Genomic DNA, 6,121 nt, shown 5'->3' on the forward strand with positions numbered 1-6,121 from the left:
ATAGTTTTGTATAACGGTCGTACTGCTGTCGAGCTGAGGAGAGGACGGACTGAATAGAGGATGGAACAGTTCTGAGTCATCTGAGTATTATATAAATATAATGTATTTATATTTCATAATGGACATCTGAAATGTGGGCGGGTGGGTGGGGCTTCTGCTGTCACTCAATCTGCCACAGACTGGGGGACTTTTATGGTGTTAAACTGGTGTCATATGCAACGTGTAAACTGTCATTTTTAAGTCCTCTATTTTAGGTACTCTTGCAAAAAAATATCTGGGTGGTATTCCATCAACATCGCTAATGGAAAATCAAGGCTTTTGTCGTTTTTTGTTTTACGAAGTATCGGGAGACTTAACAAAAATATAAGCCTGGATTTTCCTTTAGAGACATTGATGGAATACCCCCCACCCTGCCCTGGTCTAATTTACCCATGTTATAATTTTAACCTGTATAATGTGTGGGAGGAGGTTATGGTGAGATGTCAATGGAGTTTTTTTTTTAAGTTTTTTTTTTACCTTGATGTGCCGTCTGATTGGCTGACGATACGGATGGCTCTGGACCAAATGCTAACGTAACAGTGTTCTAGCCAGACAGCAGTGTTCTAGAGTGTTCTAGCCAGACAGCAGTGTTCTATAGTGTTCTAGACAGACAGCAGTGTTCTAGAGTGTTCTAGCCAGACAGCAGCGTGGTATGCTGTGAACAGGCCAAACGTTCAGGTCTAATCTAATGTCACTTGAAGAAAGGACACAGCTCCCCCTTTCAGATGGTTCTTGTTTGTTTTGCGCAGATATTTTGACTAAATAAAAGGGAACCCACCCTGACATCAAGAACTCTTGAGCTTTTTTCCCCCTGTTTGAGTCAGACTTTAATGACTGCCTCCTTTAGCGCTGACTGTTTGTCTTAGGTTTTCGTGGGGGTGGAATAGACAGAGTATGGAGGTGGAATAGACCCGTGTTTTTCAACCAGAGAGATCTTCAGATGTGCCGTGGGAAATTATCAAATTCCACTTACCGTATTGCCCCGAATATAAGACGGGGTTTTTTCCCCGGAAAAAAGTCTGGAAAAGTTGCATCGTCTTATATTCGCGCCCTAGACTTTTACACGTCAATATTAATTCACAACAACGTATGGCGCCAAAAGACTGTTCCCCACGCGAGCCACCGTGTTTCTCCCTCTCACACACACCCCAGTGACGGTGCCTGGAGAGATGGAGACACACTCACACACACCCGCGGAGAGACACCGCAGAGACACACTCACACACAGTGTGCGAATTAAATCACGGTGTGCGGGGGAGCCCAGGGATTAAAGCAAAAAAAAAATATATATATATCTCCTGACGGAAAAAAAATTCAGGCCAGATCGGGGCCGGTGGCTTTCCGTGCGCAAAGCGCGCGTGCGATTTTCCGTTCTACGTTCTAATGCTTTGACTTTTCTTTCGAAAAATGTGAATACATTTCCGCGTTGTCGAAAATCAATGACACATCGCTAGTCAACTAACACGGCTTGTTTTATGAGCCTGCTAACAATGTAAAGTAGTGTTGTAGTTAACTAGGTAGCAGTCCAATCCATTACGTTGCAGTATTTTGGCTTGACTAGCAAGTTTGTGTTGTGATTCTCAACAACGTTGAAACGTAGTTTCACCCTTTTCCATATTTTTGAATAATAAATGTGTGGACTGACAATGTAGCGCAGCCTAACTTATTCTAATAATTATTTAACATAGTTTTATTGTGATAATTATTTCCCCCTCCTCCCAGACATACAAGGTCACATTATTATTGGATTGGTTGTTTGCGTGCCGGGTGAAGTTAGCTAAACATTTAACCTGCTAGCAAGAGAAACATCATGTCACTCTCCAAAGGTCTAAAGAGGAATGTTGACGGTGGAAACAGGGCATTTAGGAATGGACAGTGAACTATGCGTTCATCCTACCTGGTTTCATCAATGCAAAGCCGTTGTGAGACTCACATTTTCCGTGCTCACAATGAATGTTCCCTTCCACCTATACATGCGAGTCGTCCTTTTCATCAATGAATGTGATAAAGACGCACTGACAAGAGGAATCGATTGGTGCATAAAAACCTTGAGAACTGCCGGATTAAAGTGACGTCCATAATAATAATAAATAATAATAATACATTAGACTTATAGCGCTTTTCTAGACACTCAAAGACGTCCATATCACCAGATAGCCAACAAATAGTGACCGATGGGAGATGCCAGTTTTTTTTTTTTTTTTTTGCGCCGATTTAGTTGTCAATGTTTTTCATAAAATTAAACTGCATTTGCTTTGTTACTGTTCACATGTGTGGTGCAGTCACATTCACATAGCCTATAAGTAAACATTAAGTTTGAATTATTTACTGAGCTGGCGTTACTTTTTTTAAACCACACACCGCATGTCGGCTATTTCAGCAGCACGCACCATGTCCACCTACTTCTCACTATGAGGGGTTCAGCGTCAGTGCACCCCGCTCTGTTACCTTCGCATAGTTGTAGCCAATAAAGGCCTATATGTAGGCTATATAGGCTATTATATATCATTTATATACCTAATACCAACATCAAAATAGATTGTATGCCTCTACAAATCATATTACACCAGGTAAAATCCGTCACAACTTGGAATAAATCCATCGCAATTTGGAATATTTTAGAGCTCCCCCAAAATTTCACAAACCATGTTTCCAGGGGAGCTCATGTCACCACTAGGGGAGCTATAGCTCCCCGAGCTCCCCCTTATTTCGCACCCTGCTCACACACACACCCGCGGAGAGACACCGCGGAGACACACACACACACACACCCGCGGAGAGACACCGCGGAGACACACTCACACACACACCCGCGGAGACACACTCACACACACCCGCGGAGAGACACCGCAGAGACACACTCACACACACACACACCCGCGGAGAGACACCGCAGAGACACACACACACACCCGCGGAGAGACACCGCGGAGACACACACACACCCGCGGAGAGACACCGCGGAGACACACTCACACACACCCGCGGAGAGACACCGCAGAGACACACTCACACACACACAACCGCAGAGAGACACACCGCAGAGACACACTTGGTTGGTCAAGTTAACAAACAACAGAGGAGGAGTTACGATGCCAATTTTAAGACCATGATGGTGGTCAATGAAGCAGAGGCATCACTGTCGAAGAGCCAAGAAATATGATATTACAGAGTGTAATGTTAGAAGTTGACGAGCCCAAAAAGATCGGCTTAAGAATGGTAACAGTCAGAGAAAAGCGTATCGCCGTCCGCAAAGCGGCCTCTTCCAGGTGATTGACAGGAGGGTGTGTGAATACGTGACTGAAAAACCTAACGATTGTATGCCCATACCCCAAGATGATAAAAATAACCTACATTGTTTCATTCATTCATTAAGACAATTGCCAGATGCATTGATGACATGGCAATGCGAAATGCTAGGAAAAATCACTTCTCAAAGATAATATCTACAAACAAGAATAACCCCAGGGTCTTGTTCTCGACAATTGATTGCCTTGTAAACCCTGCTCCTAGGACTCTAGACGGCGCAGCCTCTGTCACCAAATGCGAGGAATTTGCAGCCCACTTCAGGGATAAGATAACAAATATTAGAATGTGTATTACTCAGGAAAGACTAGGTTTGTGTAGCACCACAGATCCGCCACCACAGAACATGACTATGAGCATGTTCACCATGATTAGTACGGAAACACTAGGTAAAATTGTGTCACAGCTTAAACCGTCTACGTGTCCTCTTGACCCTATTCCTACCACCTTTTTTAAGGACATTTTTGAATCTGTGTCTGATGACATACTAGGCATTGTAAATCACTCCCTACTTAAAGGGATATTTCCAGCGGCGCTAAAAACTGCCCTGGTTAGACCCACCCTGAAGAAAAGTAACCTAGATCCTTCTGATCCAAAAAACTGTAGACCAATATCCAATATCACTTTTCTAAGCAAAATTTTAGAAAAGGCAGCGTATAGACAGCTTCATGAATTCTTAGTCCTAAATAATAGGTATGACCCACTTCAGTCAGGTTTCCGATCATACCACAGCACAGAAACCGCTTTGCTTAAGGTAACTAATGACCTTAGGATAAATGCAGACTCGAAAAAACTCGATTCTTGTACTCTTAGACTTAAGTGCAGCCTTTGATACGGTAGACCACTCCATACTTATTGAGAGACTTGAAAACTGGGTTGGCCTCTCAGGTCCGGTCTTAAACTGGTTCAGGACTTACCTGGCTGACCGTGATTACTTTGTAGCCCTTGGTGACCATAAGTCAAAAAATTATAGCACAACCTGTGGAGTTCCCCAGGGGTCCATTTTGGGACCGTTGCTTTTTAGCCTATACATGCTACCCCTCAGTTCTGTTATCAAGAAGCATAGCGTTAACTACCACAGCTATGCTGACGACACTCAGCTTTATATCTCAGTAACTCCCAACGACTACAAGATGATCGACCACCTGATAGACTGTATTGCCGATATTAATATTTGGATGACACAAAACATTCTCCAACTCAATCAAGAAAAAACAGAGGTATTGATCATTGGCGAGAAAACTGGGAGAGAGAAATTATCTACACACTTGAAAACACTAGCTCTTAACACTAAGTGTCAGGCCAGGAATCTTGGTGTCATAATTGACCCAGATCTAAATTTTGAAACTCATATTAATAACACTATTAAAACATCCTTCTACCATCTAAGAAACATCACTAAGGTACAATCATTTCTCTCCCAGGCAGACACTGAAAAATTAATGCATGCGTTTGTTACTAGTAGGCTAGATTACTGTAATGCTCTCCTGACAGGTCTCCCCAAAAAAATGATAAATAGACTACAAATGGTTCAAAATGCTGCTGCTCGTGTCCTTACTAGGACCAAACGGAGAGCGCACATCACACCTGTCTTGAGATCACTACACTGGCTCCCTGTCAGTCATAGAATAGACTTTAAGATCCTTTTACTAGTTTATAAATCACTTCACTGTGATGCACCCAATTACATGGTGGACATGCTCATAAGATACACACCAGCTAGACCCCTACGGTCTAGTGGCACGGAACTTTTAATAGTGCCAGAGGCTAGGACAAAGAGATTTGGAGGATCAGCTTTTAGCATATATGCTCCTAGATTGTGGAACACCCTACCTGAGGGCCTGAGGTTGTCTAAAACTCAGGACATTTTTAAGCGTGACCTCAAAACCTACTTATTCAATGTCGCCTTTTGATACTAAGGGAGACATTGGACATTATAGAACTAGGATCACTAGGCCATTACACCATACTCGTGTTTTTGAGATTTGTATTGACAGGAAAATGGACCCGGGTGCTGATGAGGCACTGTCAGCTCCAAATAGCACCTAGAGCAGTACTGGAACCGGTACAAGGGTGTACCAGGACCACCATCAGGTTGTATTGCTGTCATCTTTACTGTCTCTATTGTGTTGTTGCATCATAACTGTGCTTAAGTTTCTCCTTTGGCAGGACCTGTGACCATACTGGATGCAGAACGATGCAAATACAACACAAAATTTATGGACAGTGTGTACGCCGATAATATGCAAGGAATTTTTCCTGGATACATGGTGTACAGGTTTTTGCCCTTGCTTGCTTGCTTTGTGCCGGTGGTCCTGGCCTCCCCTGGACCGCTGGGTACTGGTAAGCAAACTGGCTAGTAGTCGCTCTATTGGTAGAGGGCTGCAAGGGAATTTTTCCTGGCTACATAGTATACAGGTTTTTTTTAACTTTTGCCTGCTCGCGGCTCTGTCAGTATTGATTGATTGATTGACTGATTGACTGAACATTTTCATTGTGTGAAGCGCATTGAGTTACATCTTGTAAGAAATGCGCTATACAAATAAAATTTGATTTGATTTGATTTGATTTGATGACATGTCTGCAGACATCGAAAATGTTGTTTTGGAGAAGATACGTGGCAGTGGGCAGTTTGCTTTGCAACTTGAGTCTTGGCTCAACTCTTGGCCAATGCACGCTTTGTGGATGGAGACACAATCACAGAACATTTCTTTTTTGCAAGACATTGCATAAAAACAACAACAGGGGAGGACTTCAGTGGGACAGCTGCGTAAGT

Source organism: Nansenia antarctica, assembly GCF_963989245.1.
Source record: "Nansenia antarctica genome assembly, chromosome: 6".
Classification (NCBI taxonomy): Eukaryota; Metazoa; Chordata; class Actinopteri; order Argentiniformes; family Microstomatidae; genus Nansenia; species Nansenia antarctica.